Source organism: Podarcis bocagei, assembly GCF_964188305.1.
Source record: "Podarcis bocagei genome assembly, chromosome: 17".
NCBI lineage: Eukaryota > Metazoa > Chordata > Lepidosauria > Squamata > Lacertidae > Podarcis > Podarcis bocagei.
The window spans coordinates 36,860,662-36,885,636 of record NC_138143.1 but is presented as its reverse complement, the minus strand read 5'-3'; the positions used below and the strand labels follow the sequence as shown (position 1 = coordinate 36,885,636).

General features: G+C 44.4%; 1 long non-coding RNA gene across 3 annotated transcripts in view; it reads left to right on the top strand.

Moving 5' to 3' along the window:
• Positions 1 to 6,650: 6,650 nt before the first annotated feature.
• LOC308577020 overlaps positions 6,651 to 24,975 on the top strand; it is a 31,014-nt gene continuing 12,689 nt past the window's right edge. For 2 of the 3 annotated variants that reach the window (XR_014003346.1, XR_014003347.1), the window contains exons 1-2: positions 6,651 to 6,792; positions 9,763 to 10,013. This is a non-coding gene — a long non-coding RNA (uncharacterized lncRNA). The remainder of the gene's footprint in view (positions 6,793 to 9,762; positions 10,014 to 24,975) is intronic. The other variant, XR_014003345.1, reaches the window with a different exon arrangement.

Below are 24,975 nucleotides of genomic sequence, written 5' to 3'. Positions count from 1 at the left end.
TTCTCTGATGAAAATAAAGGTAAAGGGACCCCTGACCTTTAGGTCCAGTCGTGGCCGACTCTGGGGTTGCGGTGCTCATCTCGCTCTATAGGCCAAGGGAGCAGGCATTTGTCAGCGGACAGCTTCCGGGTTATGTGGCCAGCATGACTAAGCTGCTTCTGGTGAACCAGAGCAGCACATGGAAATGCCGTTTACCTTCCCACCAGAGCGGTACCTATTTATCTACTTGCACTTTGACGTGCTTTCGAACTGTTAGGTTGGCAGGAGCTGGGACCGAGCAATGGGAGCTCACCCCGTCACGGGGATTCAAACTGCCGACCTTCTGATCGGCAAGTCCTAGGCTCTGTAGTTTAGACCACAGCACCACCCGCGTGCCTCTCTGACGAAAATAGGGACATCCTATTCCAGAATAAGAATAATTCCATTACTTATACCCACTGGGTTGCCCCAGTTATTCTGGGCATCTTCCAACATATATAAAAACATAATAAACATTTAAAAACTTCCCTATACAGGGCTGCCTTCAGGTCTCTTCTAAAGGTTCTATGGTTACTTATCTCCTTGGCCCAGGTGTCGCATAACTCCATACCCTCCAATGTTTCTCCGATGAAAATAGGAACGCCTTAGGAAAAGTGGGACATTCTGGGATGATGATGATAATGATGATAATGATAATGTTGTTGTTTAGTCATTTAGTCATGTCCGACTCTTTGTGACCCCATGGACCAGATCACACCAGGCACTCCTGTCTTCTACTGCCTCCTGCAGATGATGATGATGATAATTGTATCCCACCCATCTGGCTGGGTTTCCCCAGCTGCTCTGGGCAGCTCCCAACAGAATATTAAAAACACAATAAAACATCAAACATTAAAAATTTCTCTAAACAGGGTTGCCTTCAGATGTCTTCTAAAAGTCAGATGGTTGTTTACTTCCTTGACATCTCACAGGAGGGTGTTCCACAGGGCGGGCCCCACTACTGAGAAGGCCCTCTGCCTGGTTCCCTGTAACCTCACTTCTTGCAGTGAGGGAACTGCCAGAAGGCCCTTGGAGCTGGACCTCAGTGTCTGGGCTGAATGATGGGAGTGGAGACGCTCCTTCAGGTATACTGGGCCAAGGCCGTTTAGGACTTTAAAAGTCAGCATCAACCCTTTGCATTGTTCTTGGAAACATACTGGGAGCCAATGTAGGTCTTTCAGGACTGGTGTTATATGGTCTCAGTGGCCACTCCCAGTCACCAGTCACCAGTCTAGCTGCCTCATTCTGGATTAATTGTAGTTTCTGGGTCACCTTCAAATGTAACCCACATAAGAATAAGATTAATTTTATTATTTATATCCACTGGGTTTCCCCAGCCACTCTGGGCGGCTTCCAACATATATAGAACCATAATAGACATCAAACATTAAAAAACTTCCCTATACAAGGCTGCCTTCAGATGTCCTCTAAAGGTTGAATGGTTACTTATCTCCTTGGCCTGGACGTCGCATAACTCTATACCCTCCAATGTTTCTCTGGTGAAAATAAGGACGTCTTAGGAAAGGTGGGATATTCTGCGATCAAATGGAAACTGGGATGACTTCTGTAAATCTGGGACAGCCCCTGGAAAACAGGAACACATTGACTAAAGGGACCCCGACCATCAGGTCCAGTCATCTCGCTTTATTGGCCGAGGGAGCTGGCGTACATGACTAAGCCGCTTCTGGCGAACCAGAGCAGCGCATGGAAACACCATTTACCTTCCCGACGGAGCAGTACCTATTTATCTACTTGCACTTTGACGTGCTTTCGAACTCCTAGGTTGGCAGGAGCAGGGACCGAGCAACGGGAGCTCACTCCGTCGCTGGGATTCAAACCGCCGACCTTCTGATCAGCAAGTCCTAGGCTCTGTGGTTTAACCCACAGCGCCACCCGTGTTCCATCCCTGCCAGAATGCTTCTAGCAATGGGCAGGTTAGGTGGCATAGCTCAAACAAAGCATTACCACCTCAGTGAGAACTAGGTCTTTATTGAGAACTTGAGGAAGGCTGGCTGGTTTTAGACATGGTCTTCTTGGTTTCTGTGTAGTCTACTAGAAATTTTGGCAGTTCATTACCACCAGCTGCAGCCTTTTCAATTTAAGCTATAAATCTGAAAAGACATTTTAATGGTGAATGTTTATATTTACAAGCTTGGTCCCTATCATTACAAGATTTTAACCCTGCCTGCAGTGCCAATTAATTTTCCCGTCCTTTTTTTACTGCATCAGCTTCTGCTTTTAATTTTTTTAAAGAAAATATTCCTTTTTGCAGCATCCAGCATGCATAAGAGCTTTCCAAACTGCCGAGGAATAATGAAATACGACTCCTAGTGCATATATGCATACAAAGTTTGATTCAAATATCTTTCTTTAATGGCAGAACTGTGTCTGGGGTGGGATCCCGCGCAACTACCAAACAGTTGCAAGTAGAGGAAGGTGCGATGTGTAGCAGAACTCAGCTGCTTAACCCTTCCTCCACCTGCTGCTCCCCCCCCCCCAGCAACCACCTCCCCCCAGTGGCATACGGTGAAATGTTTTGTAGGAGAACATTTATGGCCAGAGGTGCCAGATTGCAAGGGCGAATGTGGGGGCGGCAACATCCTGACATCCTGGCATTGCGCCTCCCTTCCTAAGCCAGGCAGAAACTTCCTTCTCAGGACAGTAATACCTCAGGGACTGCCTCTTTCCTCTCTCTTTTTTAAAAAAATTGTCCTTATTGATTTAAAATATCATCTTATATATATATTACAAACTTACATCAAAATTAAACACAAAAATATAATAGAAAGAAGATAAAGAAATTAAAAAGCAAAAAAGAGTTAACAGTAAGAAATGAATATTGGTTCTAACATCCTATCTTTTCTAATAAAGCCTTCTGAAAGAAACTCCCAATCGTTCTCGTTGTACTTTTTCTATTGTCTTAATTTTATTGCACAGTTTGTTTTATAACTTTTCCTGTATATTCATCTAGTATATTTATTCCATTTGTTTATTATATACTAGTATCATTCAGTTCTGCTAGGATAGCATCATTATAGAGAGCCAGTGTGGGGTAGTGGTTAAGAGCGGTAGTCTCGTAATCTGGGGAACCGGGTTCGCGTCTCCGCTCCTCCACCTGCAGCTGCTGGGTGACCTTGGGCCAGTCACACTTCTCTGAAGTCTCTCAGCCCCACTCACCTCACAGAGTGTTTGTTGTGGGGGAGGAAGGGAAAGGAGAATGTTAGCCGCTTTGAGACTCCTGAAGGGGAGTGAAAGGCGGGATATCAAATCCAAACTCTTCTTCTTCTTATTACAATATAATCTTATATATTCTTTGAATAGTCCCCATTCTCTGAAAAACATTTTATTTGGGGCTCCTCTGACTTTTCAGGTCAGCTTTGCTAATTGGAAGTACTCTAGCAGGAGTGATTGCCAATCTATTATTGTAGGTGTAGTTTCACATTTCCAACTTCTGGCTATCAGTATTCTTGACCGCCTCTTTCCATATGAACCTACCTGGACCCTGAGATCATCTTCTGAGGCCCTCCTTCGTGTTCCTCCTCCTTGAGAGGTCCGGAGGGTGGCAACACAATCAAAGAAGAATGGCAACTTAAGTTGACGGAATATGCACAACTTGCAGACTTAACATATAGAATAAGAGAACAAGAAGAACATACGTTTAAAGAAGACTGGAAAACGTTGATTGAATATATGGGAAATAATTGTGTGCAGCTGAAAACGCCGGCAGCATTAAGATAAATTCAACAGTGTAAATAAGTTTTGATGGATGCAATAATGGAATACTGAATGGTATAGTTTTTGCAAAATATGCAGAGATTTGCGGTATGTAAAATGAACCATGGACAGAGAAGAAGGGAAGTCCTTGAGATCTTATTAATGTCAAATGAGAAAATTTAATAAAAATTATATATAAAAGAAAAGTTGTTTTGGTGATTTCTGCCCGCACACTGCAGTATTCCGGACATATGACAACCTTATTTATAGCATGTGCACTCTTTGTGTTGATTGCCAAATTCCACATTCCTGCCATGGCTGTGTCCACAACGGCATAATAAGCAGATGCAAACACCAGAGAATCTTCATATAGTCCTCAGCAGTGGCTGTGGATTTCTCTGCCATTTTACAAAATCCAATAATGAAAATGAAATCTCTGGGCCTCTGTGTCTGGCTACCTTGACTGCATGCTGATTGCATTTCCTGAATGATGTCATTGGGAGAAACGCACACCACTCTCCTAATCTCAGCTGCAGCATTTAAGGGGCCTTCAAAACTTTCCATCTTCCAAAGTCACCATTATTCCCAGCAGCATCCTTCAGCTGCAGCACCGACATATCCTCGGCGATATAACAAAAGATATATGACCACTTAGAGGAAGGGTTTACACAAGAAGACGGATTTCTATTGCTCCCCAAACATCCAGCATCATCTGTTACCGTAGGTGACCTTATACATCGTCCGCATGTGTGGCTCCTCTTAGTCTCGACGATGAATCATACTTCCTTCGGAAGAGGAATGAAGCTGTATGGGAATGAGAATGGCTTTGCAGGCCTTCCATAGCGTAAGCGCTTTCCCTTAGAGCTCTGTTTACCACGTCAGGAAAGATCCAAGAGCTGGCTTGTTCATTTTGTTGTTTAGTCGTTTAGTCATGTCCAACTCTTTGCGATCCCCTGGACCAGAGCATGCCAGGCACTCCTGTCTTCCACTGCCTCCCGCAGTTTAGTCAAACTCATGCTGGTAGCTTCAAGAACACTATCCAATCATCTCATCCTCTGTCATCCCTTTCTCCTTGTGCCCTCCATCTTTCCCAACATCAGGGTCTTTTCCAGGGAGTCTTCTCTTCTCATGAGGTGGCCAAAGTATTGGAGCCTCAGCTTCAGGATCTGTCCTTCCAGTGAGCACTCAGGGCTGATTTCCTTAAGAATGGATAGGTTTGATCTTCTTGCAGTCCATGGGACTCTCAAGAGTCTCCTCCAGAGCCATAATTCAAAAGCATCCATTCTTCGGCGATCAGCCTTCTTTATGGTCCAGCTCTCACTTCCATACATCGCTACTGGGGAAACCATAGCTATAACTATACGGACCTTTGTTGGCACGGCTTGTTCATAGAGGCTAAAAATATTGTTGTGATCATTGTTAGGATGAAGAGAGAGACTTTTCTTGCAGAGCCTTGTGCTGGGGAGATAGAAATGGGAGGATATGAAATTTGGGCAGGAAACTGCAGACATTGAGCGCCAGTTGGATCTAGCCAGGACCCCCAACTTTTATTGCCAATGAATCCCCCATGTATTCTGCCTCCCCTATGGCATATCTAGCTAAACTTGAAGTCCCAGCTGTCCTTGAAGGCTGATGTAGGAAGATTGCTTATGTGGAGAGGCAATGCCCCTGTGACTCTGGACAAACAGAAACAACAGAGCACGTGCTTCTCCAGTGTCTTTAGTATAGAGACATTCGTACTAGCCTCCTCTTACCGTCACAAACCAAGTGAAATACCATGAAAATCCCTGAAACGAGAAGTAATTGACTGGAAATGACCGCTCCCCGCTTAAAATGGGGGCCGCCCTTTGCGTGGACGCGTGCAGCCCCTGGATCTGGAGCCGCTCCATCAGCATAGGCTTGGCTTTGCCTTCCCTCAGGTGAGATACCTGGAGGTCTCCGCCTACCTCAGTCAGTTGTCCAATCCCACCTGGGGGAAGCGTTGCCAAGGAGACCAGGCCAGGTAGGGGAGGGATTACCTGCCCACACAATAGAGGGAATCCTCATTTGGCTCCAGAGCTTATTATCTTGTGGAAATAAACTAAATAATAAAAATCAAAAAGCTTCAGGGAAAAAATTAGAAAAACCTAAAATAGAACAAAGCCTTAACGAGATGCCGGCTACAAACCTCATTTCACTGAACTATTCAGTTTCTTCAGAAGGAAATAGAAAAATCATAAACTTTAAATGACCAAAATTCAAAAAAAGGGGGGTGGAACACCCAAAAATTCTGAAGTATTATAATCCTAGCTCAACCTAGGTAAAGCAAATCGCAGTAATAAAGGATTGAGGACTCAAAAGTACAGTTTCTAATACCGAATTTACAAAAAAGGTTTGAAAACCTAAATGGCAAGTTTTAAACAAAGCCCAACTTGAAGAAAGTAAAGCACAGTAATAAAGGGTTGAAGACTCAACTGTGAAAATTCTAGTGCTGCTTTTACAAAAAGGTTAAGAGTTTTTAACATCAGCAGTAACATCTAGACCATGGGAGCGTTTCAGCCCTGTTCTTAAGTTTGTTTAAAATCTAAAACAGCTTATCTTGTATTCCTTTCTTTGAATTTGTGCCATTTAGGTTCTTAAACCTTTTTGTAAAAGCAGCACTTTCTGAGCACTCCGTATCTTTGGGGAAGGTGGGAGTGAATGCTGTCTAGAGACTGTGAATCTGTCCATGTGAGAGTTAGGGTAAAAGCAAAATCTTTGTGACATCAGCCATCACTACACCAATCTGACTCTAATCTCTTTTTGTCCCATGTCTTAAGTGCGCTGGTTGCTAGGTATGCAGAGTTTTCTGAGCAGAGGGTGGGTATTGGCCATATTACTGTTGATGTCACAAACCATGAGTGTTGGGTAAGGTGTTTGTGACAGAGGAAGCAGCAAATGTGATGGAGACAGCAACTGTACAACAGACCTCAATGGGCAGGATGTGAGGATGCAATCATAAACCTCAGAATTGGCAGAAAGAGGGTGCAATTGGGTGGCTGAGAAAGGTGGTGCTTCGGGGAAGTACAGGAACAGCTCCGGGTATGAAGAGGCTTGAGTTTAGTGGTCCATTGGTGGCCCCTGGAAGGCTCACCTGGTGATGGGGGCGGTAGGCAGCAGCACTCAGAGCAGTGCCCAAAATGATGTAAGGAGCATTGTGGGAAATTAAAATGGCTGCTAAAATCAGGCTGTCAGACAAAGACATGTTATTTTAAAGGGGGATGGTAGCCAGGGACCATTATCAGCAATGGGGTCTGCTGGGATGCTGTCGGGCTTCAGGGAATCGGCTTTCTCCCCTCGTGGCAGTAGATAAGAAGATCAAAGAAAGAAACATCATACCAATTAGAATCTTTAATAATCACAGTGAGAGAACAAAGAACCCATCTCCTAGAAATGGTGGTGCTCCCAATTAAGGGTCACTCCCCCTCTCCGTCCCTATTAATCTACGTCACTCCTATGTCTTGTAAACTGAGCTTGTACCCTCTGGTTTTTTTCTGTTTTGACACTTTCTGAGCTCTCTGTGACTTTGGAGAAGGGGGATGAATGCTGTCCAGAGACTGTGAATCTGTTAACCCTCTCTCTTCCAGTGTTTCTTCTTCTAGCTGTTCCCTATCTAGTATTTCCCAGCTTCTGCCTTCTGAACTATGCCCCTCTGCAAACCACTGTTCCAAATCTATACCATCCTCCTGATCATCGGAAGATTCAGGATCAGGAGCAGGGGGTGGCTCCTACCATTCCTCCTCAGTGCAGTCCTCCTCAGCACGGTCCCTGACACACGATCACAGACTAGGACTTGTCAGGAGAAGCAACGGAAGCTGCAAATCTAAAACTGAGCAGAGAAAAACAGAGCTCAGATGAAAGTGTGGGAGGTTTCTGAATTATTTGGGGGAGGCACAATCTCCAGTTGAAGAAGGGCTTACACCGTTCCATTTGGTGACGGAATTAAGCAGACAGAGGAGAGTTCAGATGAGTGAAATGTCGCCACAACTCTAATCAAAGAAAGATGTTCAGAGCTTTCTGGGAATGCTAAATTACCTGGGGAAATTAACTTATCCACAAACGCAACATCTCTAAGGAAACCTTTGGAATATAAAAATGAACAATGCCAGGATGAGCAAGGGGAGAAATCATGAATTACTGTCAAACAACAATGTACAAGAACTGGTATTAGTTTTCTTCTCCAGATAGGCCCATCAAAACTTCAACTGATGTGTCACCGTCTAGGATGGGAACAGTATGTCTACAGAAACATGATGCCTTCTGCCAGTGGGGTATTCATCTAAATCAATTACTGACACAGAAACAAGATACACATATTGAGAAAGAATAGATGGGAATCTTGTTTACTTGTGAATGCTTTCATCAACATATATCTAAGGCCAGACTTTTCAGGTTGAAACAGACCACAAGCCCTTTATAGCATTGTTCAGAAAACCCCTGAATGACTATACCTTAAGGACTCAAAAGAAAATCAAACTGCACAAAAGTATTATTTGGCTGTAAGCAATACATCCAGTAAATTTATGTTTGCCGCTGATGTCTTTTGCAGAACTATAAATCTTACTTTGAAGGCAAAAGGGGGGGGAGGCTTATTTTGAGGGACAGAATTATTAGATTTGTCAGAGCACACCTAGAAGGAAATAAAAGAATAAAACAAATCAAGGTGGAAGCAGAGGAACAGAAAACAAAGCAACAGAAAAAGGCTCATTGAGAATGGAAAATGATTGGCCATTCAGGAGTAGCCAGAAAGACCAAGATGCCATGTCAGAGACCACATTTGCTTTGTTGGGGGAAACTTTCATATTATCCAAGCTGGCATGCATGTACCCAGTCTGTACATGTAGGTTTTCCCTAACAGGACAAGTTATTATAATAGATAGATGTTAGATAGATAGATAGATAGATAGATAGATAGATAGATAGATAGATAGACAGACAGACAGACAGATAGATGATAGATAGATAGATAGATAGACCTATACCCACAGGTCTCTGCCTTTCTCTCTCTCGGCTGAAATGTTTATTTGTTACGCGTCTTTTTTTAAAAAAAAAAATTATTTGATTTTACAAATGTAAATTTATTGAGATTACCAAAGGTAAAGGGAGCCCTGTCCGTCAGGTCCAGTCGCGGATGACTCTGGGGTTGCAGTGCTCATCTTGCTTTATTGGTCGAGGGAGCCGGTGTACAGCTTCTGGGTCATGTGGCCAGCATGACTAAGCCACTTCTGGTGAACCAGAGCAGCGCACGGAAACGCCATTTGCCTTCCCGCCGGAGTGGTACCTATTTATCTACTTGCACTTTGACGTGCTTTCGAACTGCTAGGTTGGCAGGAGCTGGGACCAAACAACGGGAGCTCACCCTGTTGCGGGGATTCGAACCGCCAACCTTCTGTTCGGCAAGCCCTAGGCAATACCAAGTACATATCCATAAAAAGAGATTTCTCTGAATCTTGAGACTTCCCCCCATCCCCTCCGTGGGTCCTATTGTCAACATTTCCAACTGCATATTATTTCATAGTCTATATTTTGTATCTATGCATATTGCCCATAGCATTTGTTACATTACAAGTGAAGTTAAAATCCTGCTAATGTTTTCATCTGCTTACAGTGGTCTCCTAAATAAATAAAAATTCTTTCTTAAAGCTTTTGTCGTCTTGGTTTCTGAGTTTTCCGGACAATTTTGCCATTTCGGCATGGTATGGGGACTCTTTATTCTTTCTATCTCTGGGCTAGTAACATCCGTGCTGCTGTTGTCGCATACATAAAGAGTCTTTTTTGCTTCTGTGGGATGTTGGTACCCACAGGTCTCAGGGCAGTTCACAAGATAAAATCACAATATCCACCACTGGCATGTAACAGCCCTCCTAGAAGGTTACACAAGGCCCTCAGCCTGAAAAAAAGATTTCCTTTTTTTTGTTTCTTGTACAGGTGGAAATGATATACATGGGTGAGGGGAACTTAACCCTCCCCGTCCTCACATACCACACTCAATTACCTTCCCTTTTCCCCCAGGTGTGTTCTGATATCAGATGAGAACCAGGCGGAGAGAAAATTGTCTGAAGAGATAGGGATGTAAGGCAAAGGACCAAAAACCAGTGGTCAAGAACCAATATGGCTGCCTCACCCATGCCTACTTTGGCCCTCAGGGAAGAAGCACCAGTGTAGAATTTCTCCAGAACCTCCATTCCACTTCATAACACCAGTTACTGGCAGGCATGGAACTGCAAGGTCCTTTCACTTGCCGTAAGAGAAGGAAACGATAGGTGCAATTTCACCAATAGATATAAAGTGTATATAGTAAAGTGTATATAGTCTTTAGCAGAAGGATGGTTGGATAAATATGTCAAGTAGAATTATATTACTGTTAAGAATTACTTCCAGGACATTTCAGCTCATACCTCAAGCCTTCATCAGCTGAGGTAAAATGAGTTGAAATGTTCTGGAAGTAATTGCTAGCAGCGCTGAAGAGATAAGAGTATAACTTCACCTGACAGGGCTAATCTCAGCGGACGCCTCCATTTGCCAGCCTTTAATCCTTCCTCAGATGAAAGGAGAGAAGACATCTATGGTCCCAGGCAGGAGTGCAGCTGATAGAGAAGGCTTCTGGCTCTCCTGAAACATCCTGAGGGAAAGTCTGGCCCAGATTTTGGATGTCTTTGTCAGTCTTGTCAAAAGAAGAAGAAGAAGAAGAAATTGCTTTCAGAACAGTTATGTCATGCCACCCTGAACATGTTGAGATTTGTAGACTGGAAGAATTGGGACCGCCAGATTGTTTCCAGGAGGCATCTTCTTTTGTCACTACACTCGAAGGCAGGCAACAGAGAAGCCCTCAACTAGAAAGGATTGCCTCCTTCTCACAGGGCATGGACAACTTCCCTTGGGGTGAGCATAGATGCACAAGAGTTTCTGCTTCTAAAACCTGCACTGCTTCCCCAGGCATGCTCCTTTAGGGGTTTCACAGCTCCAAGGTTGTGGAATTTCCTCCTGTGCAACAACCTATACATTTGGCTGGCTGCAGGGGTGTCAACTTGAATAAAATATGGGGGGCAGGTAGGTCCCACCCTTCATAATCGATCCCATTTGAATGGAAATACCCATAAACTTTGGGGGGCCCTATTTTCATCAGAGAAATGTTGGGGGGTATGGGATTAGGCCCTCTGGTAGACCTAGATGCCAATTCTGTCCCTATATCTACTCTGGTACAGTCGTACCTTGGATCCCGAACACCTTGGGTGTCAAATGTTTTGGCTCCCGAACAATCGAAAACTGAACTTCCAACAGGTGACAATTCTACAACTGAAATCAAGTGAAACATGCCCATGGGAAATCAGAGACACAGAGATAGACAGGAGGAGGAGGAGGAGGAAGAGGAGGAGGAGAGAGAGAGATCCATGCTTACCAGGCATTAAAAAACCCCCACAGAAGAGCTTTATCCCACGCTATTAAAATGCTAACTAAGGTTCTGAGGGATAGGTAGCCTGCAAGACAGACTCTAGCAATGCCAAATACCCATTAAGATTAAGGGCTGCATTAAGATGAAATATGAAAAGTGCACATCAGGTTAATGAAATTATCCAACAGCTACTCTCCATAATGAAAACCCTACCTGCCTCTCATCAATCAAAGACCACCTTTGTGCACCTCCAAGTCCTGGAAGCAGAGTCCTCTCTCTATAACCTTATGCATGATGGAGCCGAGGGGAACTACTGAAGAAATATATTGAGGTGGAAACGTAGGCCAGACAAACAGAACCAACCAGCAGTCATGATGCAAGCATGGAATGGTAAATGAGGAATCTTCCGCATGACAAAACAAAAACAAAGAAACAAACTGATAATTCTTCCCAAAGGGCAACGGATAATATACTTTCCTGGGGAATAGTCTGGCTCAGTCTGTCTATGAAGACCAAGCACTTTTCCAAAACTCCACAAGTGTTCAGTGTAGCCTACTGAGAAGTATATATGCTAGACACCACAATGAGAACACGTGCTGCCAGATATTCTGATGCTAAGACTTAAACTAGTGTCAATTTTATCCACCACCTTCTTTGGCTTCTGAGATTTCACCAGACATTGTCCGAACACTGCTCTGCATATCTTTCTATCCATAAGGGTTAGACACTTTTAAAAAAACCACACGCACCAAAAAACTGTGGTTCTCAGGAAACTGAATTCTTCAATCAATTCTATTGGCTGCTCATTTTCTGCCATCCTTACCCTTCCCACAAATCAAGAACATTTAAAAGAACAGTTCCACTGCCCTGACAATGACCCTGTAAGGCAAGTTGGTGATGACATGGGTGCTAGCCAATTCACACACCCTGCACAGTACAGCTAACCACACTGTAAAATTGCAGGATTTTTTATTTTTTTAAAAAAGCTCTCAACAGGAGACTGAAAAAGGCATGTTTGTACTGGACTGTGTCTCCTTCTCTTAAAAATTACATCTGTTTTCACAATTTGGTCAGATCCCCTTTTCGCCTAAGGTCTGAATGCATGATGAAAGACTTAAGTAGACCAGTGAAAAAGGAACTCTTCAGACTTAGGAAACTCTGAATTCACAAAGTCAAATGAGACACGGCTGGGATTTGCTCGAAGCTCTGTGAGTGGGTGCAACTGTCTGCCACCACCATACATGACCGTATATAATGCGATTACATGGCTGCCGGATTAGCCACATAATTGTCCTTTTTGATTTTGCCGCTTTATAATTGTGCTCTTTAACAAGACAGGCTTTCAGAGGAAAGAAAAAGGATTAATCCTTTGGGCTGAGAAAGTAACCTTCAAAATGTGATCTCAAAAGTAAACCATTTCTTGGAATAATTCCTGAATCGGCAGAGAAATAAATGCAAACGACTTGGTGCTTAATTTTGAAAAAGGAAATTCTCATCTATATGGAAGCGGTGCCTTTTCCGCCTTATCAAATGCTGGAGCAGGAAGCAGAAGGGAAAGAAGACAAGAAATTGTCTATATGTGACTGGCAGCAGGATTTCTGGCAGGAGACATTCCTAGTCCCACCTAGAGATGCCAGGATTACAGCTGGGACCTTTTCCGTACCAAACAGATGCTGCAAAACTGAACCACGGCCCTTCCCCACTCTCTGAATGTTCAATGTGACTGTTTTCTCTGTATTAGCCCATGCGACCCACAGTTAAAACCACGGCATCCAAACCATGCATATTCCTGGACTGAGCTATGGAAAATAGTTTCCATCAGCTGAGTCTTCATGAGTTCTCTCCTGCAATGGGCCTGTTGCATTTCTCTATTGGTTGGGAGGGGGTGGTTTTCCCTTTTCTGGCAGCCCACCTGGTTTCTATGGTGGGTGCAGAGGAGGACATGGTGCCCCATCTCTCTTAAGCCAGCCTGCTCCCTTGCCTGCATGGACTTCCATGTGAATTCCTTGTCACTGATGGCTCCCAGGCAAATGCTTAAGAGTAAAGGTAAAGGTAGAGGACCCCAGTCAAAGGTAACTATGAGGTTTCAGCGCTCATCTCACTTTCAGGCCAAGGGAACTGGCGTTTGTCCACAAACAGCATTCCAGTTCATGCGGCCAGCATGACTAAACCGCTTCTGGCTCAAGGGGACACCGTGATGTAAAGCAGAGTGCACGGAAACGTTGTTTACCTTCCTGCTACAGCAGTACCTATTTGTCTACTTGCACTGGCGTGCTTTCAAACTGCTAGGTTGGCAGGAGCTGGGACAGAGCTCACTCCATCACATGGATTCGAACTGCTGACCTTTCGGTCGGCAAGCCTAGTGGTTTAGACCACAGCGCCACCCACGTCCCTTAAGGCTGTTTTAAGGTCCACAAGGCTGAATTCACTCCTCTGGAGTCATGCCAAGTAACAAGATTCTAAGATGTTTTTATCCCATACTGTCACGGTCTGGTTCACGGGAGATTGAAGTCCCAGCTGGGGATGTCAGGACTGGGGGCAAGATGGCGGGGTGGGAGCAGGAACGGGGGTCCAGAAGCCAGGAGTCAAGAAGCCAAGGGTCCAAGGGTCAGGAAGCAAGGAGTCATGAAGTCAAGGGTCCAAGGATCAAGAAGCAAGGAATCAAGAAGCCGAGGTTCAAGGACTAGGAAGCAAGGAGCCAAACTCAGCAAGGCAGGAAGCATGTTGCTGTGGCAAAGAGACGAAGGGAAATGCTGACCTTATATCCCTTCCCGGCTCTTGCCACCAGGTGCTGTGAGTTACCAATCAGCCTCACCTGTCGGGCCACACCTTGCCTCTTCAGAACAAACTTAGGAAGGCCCCAGTCCTGGTCACAGGGCCTGGCTCCTTCACGCACACCTGACACATACAAGTGAAATGTCCCTTTGCTAATGTAACCATTCTCAGTGTCTGTGTTTCAGCAAAAGCAACAAGAGTCTTGTGGCACCTTGTTGTTGTTGTTTAGTCGTTTAGTCGTGTCCGACTCTTCATGACCCCATGAACCAGAACACACCAGGCACTCCTGTCTTCCACTGCCTCCCACAGTTTGGTCAGACTCATGTTTGTAGCTTCGAGATCACTGTCCAACCATCTCGTCCTCTGTTGTCCCCTTCTCCTTGTGCCCTCCATCTTTCCCAGCACCAGGGTCTTTTCCAGGGAGTCTTCTCTTCTCATGAGGTGGCCAAAGTATTGGAGCCTCAGCTTCACGATCTGTCCTTCCAATGAGCACTCAGGGCTGATTTCCTTCAGAATGGATAGGTTGGATCTTCTTGCAGTCCATGGGACTCTCAAGAGTCTCCTCCAGCACCAGAATTCAAAAGCATCAATTCTTCGGCAATCAGCCTTCTTTATGGTCCAGCTCTCACTTCCATACATCACTACTGGGAAAACCATGGCTTTAACTATACGGACCTTTGTTGACCTTTGTGGCACCTTAAATACTAACAAATGTATTGTGGCATGAGATTCTGTGGACTAAGGTTCACTTCATCAGTCCAGGCATGGGGGACCTGTACCCCCTCCCAGATATTATTGGATTTCATCAGTTCCAACCAGAGTAGCCTATGTTCAGAGATGATAGGTGCTGAAACCAAACAATGTCTAGAGGGGCACGGGTTCTCATTCCTGCTCTAGCCCATGAAATACCATGTATACCAGGGTTGGGGGACCTTTGGCCCTTCAGATGTTGCTGCATCTCCCATCAGCCTCAGCAAGCATGGCCAAAGGGATGATGGAAGTTGTAGTTTTGGAACATCTGGAAGGTCAAGGGTTCCCCATACTTGATACATATCACCAGTGTCAAAGCAATGATTCTTCTTCAACATCAACTTCGTTGGACTGGTCATGTTTTGCGGATGCCTGATTATCATCTTCCAATGCAACTAACTTAAAAACGGGAAGCGTAATGCTGGTAGTCAACAAAAGAGGTTCAAAGACTCTCCCAAGGCAAATTTTTAAAAAATGTAGCATAAACACCGACAACTGGGAGACCCTGGCATGTGAGAGCTCCAGTTGGAGAACAGCCTTTACCAAAGGTGTCATGGGTTTTGAAGACGCTTGAACTCAGGATGAAAGGGAGAAACGTGCTAAGAGGAAGGCATGCTTGGCAAACCCTCACCGTGATCAAGTCCCACCTGGAAACCTATGTCCCCACTGTGGAAGAACGTGTGGATCCAGAATTGGCCTCCACAGTCACTCACTGTTAAAACCGTGTTCATGGAAGACAATCTTACCCAGCAACAAGTGATTGCCAAAGAAGAAGCCGTATCACCATAAATTAGTTAGGTGTCACAAGACTCTTTGCCATACTTCCTAATGTATTTTTTTCTCTTAAATTTTGTGCACAAAATTAGGAACAAGTTAGGCTTAAGGAACTCAGAATGTCTGATATATAATGCAGCTGCCTCGTAGTACATGAAAGCAATGACCCATTCAGCCTTGTTTCCAGATTGAGTCTCTGGTTTGGGGTCGCTCCCAGCCTTATTATCTGAGGTCCTTTGACTGGAGATGCCATTGATTTAACTTTCTGAATGCCAAGTATGCGCTGGACTGCTGAGCTATGGCCTCTCTCCAGCCACTTTCTCTAGAGTTGTGCCACCACCTTCAATAAAAAAAGGCATGAAAAGCATCCTGGGGCAGTGGGGGGGGATTATAGTTTTACAATGAGCAAAATTCTCGAGGAATTTTACCCAACAGGGTCTATTTGCATTTGAAAACCCTAAAAAGCAATGCCCCCAAGTCCTGGAGGTTTAACTGCCCAGGCTCCCTTTTCTTATGCAAAACTGGCTCATAAAACAGATGTACATTGCAGCCATAAATGGAAGGCAAGGGATTGCTAGCAATAGGATGTGAAATTAAGCAGTGAGAATGTAAAAAAAAGGGGGGGAGGATAAAGGATGAAGAGACAGATGCTGTTTCTTATAGAGGGGTTTCAGACAATGACTCCCATTTTAGTGTCTCAGGGAAACTTGTAAGAATAGTGTCCTGGGTACACAGGGCTGTTAATCTCACAGTTCCTGAGATTTTCTACCAAATCCACAAGCTTCCAAAGCTTTGCTGGAGCAGCACACCAAATACTGACCTCTAGTGCTTTTTTTCTAAAAAAAAATAATGTTTAGGGGTACTCTCATTTTCTTACTCATATTGAAATACTGCCCCTCAATGAGGCCAAACTTAGATTCACAAAATGTTTAGGGGTATGCGTACCCCTGCGTGCCCCCAGAAAAAAGAATTGCATGCATGTAAACAGCATGTTATGAGTTTTCAGTTAAAGGAAACAAAGAGTGCAATATCAGAGGGGGGATCTTGAAAGATTGCAGGGTTTGCCAACATTTTATTCCCATTTGGGTTTTTCCCCTTGGATCACTTCTCTCCCACTTTCACAAAGAGATAAAAAGAGAGAACACACCACACACACACTGCCGGATTTACGTATAAGCTAAACAAGCTATAGCTTACGGCCCCACTCTCTTGGGGCCCCCCAAAAAATGCAAAGGGGAAAAAAGCTGGATGTAAATTTCCAAAATATAAGATAAAAAAAAGAAACAAAATAAAATCTACATACAGCAACAGTGTTGTGTATGGAGTTATTAGGCCCATATAGCATACAGTGGTACCTCGGGTTAAGTATTTCATTCGTTCCGGAGGTCCGTACTTAACCTGAAACTGTTCTTAACCTGAAGCACCACTTTAGCGAATGGGGCTTCCTGCTGCTGCCAGAACACGATTTCTGTTCTCATCCTGAAGCAAAGTTCTTAACCTAAAGCACTATTTCTGGGTTAGCAGAGTCTGTAACCTGAAGCGTATGTGTAGTGGTTGGGAGTTACTCGTGCGTAATCCTGCTCCGTTTGAGCATTAGATTGCCTGGTTAAACCCTCCGGACTGCACAGCCCATCTCAGCGTGGCTGCCCTTAGTCACTCGTAGAATCTGTCTGTGGGCGTTTCTTAAAGCGTTGCCAACATAAGAGTTGTTTGACGCCCAATCGTCGCCGCCTCTCACTGCGCGGGAGTCTCCTGCGCAGGGTGGGCGTGGGCAGCGGGGTGCTTGGGCTCTCCTCGCTAACTTCCAACGAAGAGTCCTGGAGCCCCTGCACCTCCCTGTCCCGTTGCTCTCCTGGATCCCTGGTGTTACACTCATTCTCTTCCCCTTCTTCCCGGCTGAGTCTCCCCCTAGCGCTGGGACCTTCTCCTGCAGAATCAGAGACCCTCTCCTTCTCCCGTGCCTCTGGTGGCAGTTCCCTGACAGTATGTAACCTGAAGCGTATGTAACCTGAAGAGTCTGTAACCCAAGGTACCACTGTATATTCAACACAAAAAACAGTGACAATTTGTTGTTGACAAAGAGTGTCACTTTTCCAACTTCTTTCCGCTCTACTTACTTTTCAAGGGAGAAAAAGGTAACCACGTTCACTGCATTGTGACCAAGAGGGCAGTGAGTGGAGGGGCTCAGAAGATTCATGGGTGTCAACAGAAGATCTCAAGAGTGCCCCTACGCCCATGGGCACCACATTGGCAAATGTGGTGCTAATGTTTAGTTACTCAACTCTTCTCGAAAGAGGATACAGTCAGTAGAAAAATCCAAAAGCTTTATTAGAACCAGCCAGAATGTGGCAAAATAGTGGCAAGCTTTCGAGTTCCCCATCAGACAAAACATTACATGAAGCAGAAAAGAGAGGAGAGAGGAGGAAAAGGAGGAGAAAATTAAAAAGCATCCTTATCCCCATCTCCTGCTTCATGTAACATCTTGCTTAATGGATATTTCTGCAAAATTCAAAAGCTTGCAACTATTTTGTGACATTTTGGTTGGCGCCAGTAAAATTATTGTCCAGGTGTGGAGTTTGGAGGATTTTCCACCCGCTTATGGACCAACACAGCTACCTTTGCTTTTTATGTGCCTTCACAAAGTTATGAAGGGGGTGAAAAGCCTATCCCATGAGGAAAGGGTGAAACATCTGGGGCTTTGCAATTTTGGGAGAGGGAGTATACAGATTGTAGAAACAGTGACATTCTTCCCCATCTCTCAAATATTCCCAGTAACCCAATAAAATCAGTTGGCAGTAGGTTAGGACAGAGGGGCCAAAGAAAATATGTACACATTCACTAAACACTTAATGAACTTATGGAACACACCACCACAAATTGTGGAGACGGTCATAAGCTTAGATGGTTGAAAGGGATGAGGTAAATTAATGGAGAGGTAAGCCGTGATATTTAAATGGAGCCTTCATTTTCAGAGGCAGAAAACCTCTGAGCTTCAGTTGCAGACAAGGGTGAGCTGTGGCCTTCAGTCCCTACTTGGGGGTTTCCCATAGGCTGGCCTCTGTTGGAAACAGTGCACTGGACAAGGCAGAAATAAACATTCCCAGCTGTCCTCAGAAAGGCAGTGTCTTGTTCTGACTCATGCCTGGTTGCTGAGAGATAAATATTAGGGGATTGAAAGAATGAATCATCAGCTGTTGCCAAACCCGGGTTACGCCAAGGCAGGGTCCTTATCTGAGCTGCAATCCTTGCCTCGCTTTTACAAATTATGCTTCATAGTTTCTCAAAGTCAGTATGCTGCTGTTTTTAAAGATCCACACACAAACCCACACTGCTGCAACTGCACACTCTGTTTTTGTTTAGTCGTTTAGTCGTGTCCGACTCTTCGTGACCCCATGGACCAGAACACGCCAGGCACTTCTGTCTTCCACTGCCTCTCGCAGTTTGGTCAGACTCATGTTTGTAGCTTCAAGAACACTGTCCAACCATCTCATCCTCTGTTGTCCCCTTCTCCTTGTGCCCTCCATCTTTCCCAACATCAGGGTCTTTTCCAGGGAGTCTTCTCTTCTCATGAGGTGGCCAAAGCATTGGAGCCTCAGCTTCATGATCTGTCCTTCCCGTGAGCACTCAGGGCTGATTTCCTTCAGAATGGAGAGGTTGGATCTTCTTGCAGTCCATGGGACTCTCAAGAGTCTCCTCCAGTACCACAATTCAAAAGCATAAATTCTTCGGCGATCAGCCTTCTTTATGGTCCAGCTCTCACTTCCATACATCACTACTGGGAAAACCATGGCTTTAACTATACGGACCTTTGTTGGCAAGGTGATGTCTCTGCTTTTTAAGATGCTGTCTAGGTTTTTCACTGCATTTCTCCCAAGAAGCAGGCGTCTTTTAATTTTGTGACTGCTGTCACCATCTGCAGTGATCATGGAGCCCAAGAAAGTAAAATCTCTCACTGCCTCCATTTCTTCCGCTTCTATTTCCCAGGAGGTGATGGGACCAGTGGCCATGATCTTCTTCTTTTTTGATGTTGAGCTTCAGAAGCTCAACTGCACACTCACCGGGCAATTATTCTACCCTCATTTCTGAAGACGATGGATACATCATTGAGAACCCTTGTCCAATGGAGAGTTTAGCTCTGACTCCAGAATAACAAGGTGAAACAGCTCCAGGGTTGACAGCTTCAGACAACGAGTAAAAGATTTTTTTTTACCTGAGCGGCAGTATAGAAATGTTTTTATAAATACATTTATAAACAGCTTTAAACCCAGAAAACACAGCCCACAAAGTTTTAAACCTGCACTGAGTTTGGAAAGAAGACAAAGTCCCAACCAGAGATGAATGGTTGATGAAGATGATGGACTACGCTGAAATGGCGAAAATGACCAGGAAAATCAGAAATCATGAAGATAGAAACTTTAATAAGGAATGGGGGGAATTATAAGTTACTTAGGAGAACACTGTAAACAACTAAAAACTTTGGCGGGATTTGAGTAACAATTGTAATGTATTAAAAACTAAGGTAAAAATGGACTATTTTAAGAAAAATGGAGAAATTATATGATGCAGTAGAAAGTGTTTGATAATGGTAACCATGGAGGTGTGGAGGGAAGTCTAAGGATTCGGGGAATCCTAAATGTTGATGATTATGATTAATGTTTGAATTCAAATGTACAGTGGTACCTCTGGTTGTGAACAGGATCCATTCTGGAGGCCTGTTCCAACATGAATAGAATGCAACCCACGTCTGTGCGTGCACGGGTCATGATTCGCCGCTTCTGCACATGCATGTGACGTCATTTTGCACGTCTGTGCATGCGCGAGTAGCAAAACCCGGAAGTAACCCTTTCTGGTACTTCCAGGTTGCCACGGGACGCAACCTGAAAAAACATAAAGGTAAAGGTAAAGGGACCCCTGACCATTAGGTCCAGTTGTGGCCGACTCTGGGGTTGTGGCGCTCATCTCGCTTTATTGGCTGAGGGAGCCGGTGTACAGCTTCTGGGTCATGTGGCCAGCATGACTAAGCCGCTTCTGATGAACCAGAGCAGCACATGGAAACGCTGTTTACCTTCCCACCAGAGCGGTACCTATTTATCTACTTACACTTTGATGTGCTTTCGAACTGCTAGGTTGGCAGGAGCAGGGACCGAAGAATGGGAGCTCACCCCATTGCGGGGATTCGAACCGCCGACCATCTGATCAGCAAGTCCTAGGCTCTGTGGTTTAACCCACAGCACCACCCGCGTCCCTGCGCCACCCATATCCCTATCATGAAGCAAATGCAACACAAGGTATGACTGTATAGTGTAAAATTGAATATATATATTTAATAAAAATAAAATAAAAATAAACCTGTAGTGAGTTGTGTTGTTGGAATGTTTTTGCATGAGGGAGCAACCTGAGATACGATAATGAGTGCCTTGGTAAACCATGGTTTGGGGCATCGTGAACTAGTAGCAGCAACCTCAAGATTACATTCTCTGCTGAGAAGATTTGAAGCTTCCAGTCCCACTTTTCCTTTTTATTAACCATGGCTTGCTTAAAAGCCAGATAAGCCCTACTTAAACAGAGACCATTAGCACAGCAGGGAGAACGTTCTTCCCTGTTAGATTCCATTCATTTTCAACTTACAGGGAATTTTCCTAACGTGGGAGAGCGTTCAGAAACGATTTCTCCCATCTGCAATCCCCTCTGCTACCTAAGAACATATTATCACCACCGTCCGTATGTGATTTGCTATGTCAGTCCGTGAGTTAAATTATTTTTCAAGTGGCTTTAAAATAAGCAGGGCTGGATCATTTTCAGACAAGTCAATGCAGTTTGGGCATGCAACAGGAGCGATAAGAAGGACCGAGACCTCCTGCTGCAGGATATGAGGTGACAGTTTGGGCGAAAGGAATTTCTCCCCTTGGACAGTATTGCAAAAGGAGCTAGGAGGGTTTTGCATACCTCAGAAGTATCCGGGACTGAGCAATGCAACAGATTGCATGGACCTGTTCTGAGCACGTCCAACACATTCAGATCCTACATCAGGTATGTGATGGATTTCGGCAGTGGCGTAGCGTGGGTTGTCAGCACCCGGGGCAAGGCAAGTAATTTGCGCCCCCTAACCCGTGGATTTGCGCCCCCTAACCCTAACCCCCAGATGTTGTGCCCGGTGCGGCCGGCCCCCCCTGCACCCCCCACGCTACGCCACTGGATTTCGGGTGCAGCGAAACCAGCTCTCTCATGGTAGTACAGAGGTGCCACTCCTTCTTTTTAACTGGATCTGTTCCTGTGCCTTTAAGAGAAATGGAACAGGAGAAGCTTTTCCATAGCCCAGAAATGGAAGCGAGAATAAATTCCGACGAAAGAAGAATGGCAGACGGAAATAATGGACTCTGCAGAATTGGACAAAATGGCAGGAAGGATTCGAAACCTGCGGGACCAGAGATTTACAGAAGATTGGAAGAAGTATACGAACTATTTGAAGAGCAATTGTAATCAACAAATTGCGCCATTAGGACTACAAGAAGTTTTGTAGGGAGAAATATATGAAGTGCTACAAAGTAGATAAAGAATAGAGATATGGGTTATGAGTTTTAAATGGAACAGGGAAAATAAGAAATGTATACTAAGAGATTAGATGGGGAAATTTTCAGACTGGACTGATGGAAGTCAAAATATTGAAAAAGATGTAAAAAGATGTTTAATTACTGTTGAAAATGGTATGTTTAAAACACACACACACACACACACACACACACACACACATATATATATATATATATGGAGAAGCTTTTCCAACCATTTAGGCCTGCACAATTTACGGCCCTGGAAACTAAATTCTGCCTACCAGCTATGTAATGAGGCAAGCCAAGGCACAACGTTACATTTTTGCTTTCCATCTATATTCTCAGAGTACAAGTTTACAATTTCTTGCTCCTCAGATTCAATGGCTGCTATTCCAGGATGCAAGTTTTCAAGGCTGCAATATTTACAGACCATCCAACTGTCCCTATTTTCCAGGGATGTACCTGATTTAGAGAAGCCGTCCCGGTTTCTGATTTGATCCTGGAATGTCCCACTTTTCCTTCAGAGTAATGTTGCAGGGTATGGAGTTATCCAACCCCCCAAAGCTGTCAGAAGGCAATCCTGTATAGGGAAGTTTTAAAAATGTTTCATAGAATCATAGAATCATAGAATCATAGAATCATAGAATCATAGAATCATAGTTGGAAGAGACCACAAGGGCCATCGAGTCCAACCCCCTGCCAAGCAGGAAACACCATCAGAGCACTCCTGACGTATGGTTGTCAAGCCTCTGCTTAAAGACCTCCAAAGTAGGAGACTCCACCACACTCCTTGGCAGCAAATTCCACTGTCAAACAGCTCTTACTGTCAGGAAGTTCTTCCTAATGTTTAGGTGGAATCTTCTTTCTTGTAGTTTGGATCCATTGCTCCGTGTCCGCTTCTCTGGAGCAGCAGAAAACAACCTTTCTCCCTTCTCTATGTGACATCCTTTTATATATTTGAACATGGCTATCATATCACCCCTTAACCTCCTCTTCTCCAGGCTAAACATGCCCAGCTCCCTTAGCCGTTCCTCATAAGGCATCGTTTCCAGGCCTTTGACCATTTTGGTTGCCCTCCTCTGGACACGTTCCAGTTTGTCAGTGTCCTTCTTGAACTGTGGTGCCCAGAACTGGACACAGTACTCCAGGTGAGGTCTGACCAGAGCAGAATACAGTGGCACTATTACTTCCCTTGATCTAGATGCTATACTCCTATTGATGCAGCCCAGAATTGCATTGGCTTTTTTAGCTGCCGCGTCACTCTGTTGGCTCATGTCAAGTTTGTGGTCAACCAAGACTCCTAGATCCTTTTCACATGTACTGCTCTCAAGCCAGGTGTCACCCATCTTGTATTTGTGCCTCTCATTTTTTTGCCCAAGTGCAATACTTTACATTTCTCCCTGTTAAAATTCATGTTTAATATTCTACGGTGTTTTTATAGATGTTGGAAGCTGCTCAGAGTGGCTGTGGCAACCCAGTAAAATGTGTGGTGTATCAATAGTAAAATTATCCATATGGAATGGGATGGCCTATTTTCATTGGAGAAATGTTGGAGGGTACGTTAATAATAATAATAATAATAATAATAATAATAATAATAATAATAATATATTTATATCCCGCCCATCTGGCTGCCCCAGCCACTCTAGGTAGCTTCCAACACAATATTAAAATACAGTAATGCATCAAACATTAAAAGCTTCCCTAAACAGGGCTGCCTTCAGATGTCGTCTAAAAGTCTGGTAGTTGTTGTTCTCTTTGACATCTGGTGGGAGGGCATTCCACAGGGAAGGTGCCACTACCGAGAAGGCCCTCTGCCTGGTTCCCTGTAACTTGGCTTCTCGCAGTGAGGGAACCACCAGAAGGCCCTCGGTGCTGGACCTCAGTGTCCAGGGTGGATGATGGGGGTGGACACGCTCTTTCAGATATACTGGACCGAGGCCATTTAGGGCTTTAAAGGTCAGCACCAACACTTTGAATTGTGCTCAGAAACGTATTTAGTCAACTAACAGAGAATACGAACCTTCTATTAGTTGGGCAACAGGGATTTTTAGTGCATGTGCTAAACATAAGACTTTGGCTTAAGTAGGCATACAGAGTTTGAGATAACAGGCACTTCCAAAAACCATGGGTGAAAGATGGCACCTTAGAAGTGGCATTCCTCCTCTGTCACAAAACTTGGAATGTCTCTTCTGGGATGGTACCAGTGTTTGCGACATCCAAAAAGCACCTAAGAACAATTAAAGAACAATAGCTTTATTCATATGCAAATTTAAAGTGTATTTACTCATCTAATTAATCAATTGCTTATGCACCATTCAATTAATCAGAGATTTCTTACAAATTATAGGTTCTCCAATCTAGCCATCCCTTCAACTAGGCTGATAAAATATTTACTTCTGTTTGCTTTTATCTGTGGGAAGTGTTCGTCGCTATCTGTCATTACCCCTTTCTGAGATCCACTTTGGGAAAGCCCTGGCAGAGTTGATATTTCATTTATTTATTTTATCCCAGGGCAATAGTTGCCTGAGAGGCAACAAATCTAAGATGGGGATAAATCTAAAGGAGAAGTTGAGAAACGGGGGCGAGAAGCATGCAGTGGTTTAACACAATGGGGGTTTCTGCAATAAGTCAATTCTGTTCTTTTCATTTTTTAAAAAGCTGGTATGTGCTATTCCCACATTCGCCCAATGCCTATGCATATTTAAGTACCGCAGGATTAAGGCATTGGGGAAACAAAACTGGGTAGGTGCCAAACTGAATATTCCAGCAGGCTTCAATGAAAGCATCATATATTTGGTATTTCAGCCCAATTTGAAAGTGCTCCGGCAAAAAAGGTAAAGGTAAAGGACCCCTGGTGGTAAAAGTAAAGGTAAAGGCAAAGGTAAAGGGACACGGGTGGCGCTGTGAGTTAAACCACAGAGCCTAGGACTTGCTGATCAGAAGGTTGGTGGTTTGAATCCCAGTGAGCTCCCGTTGCTT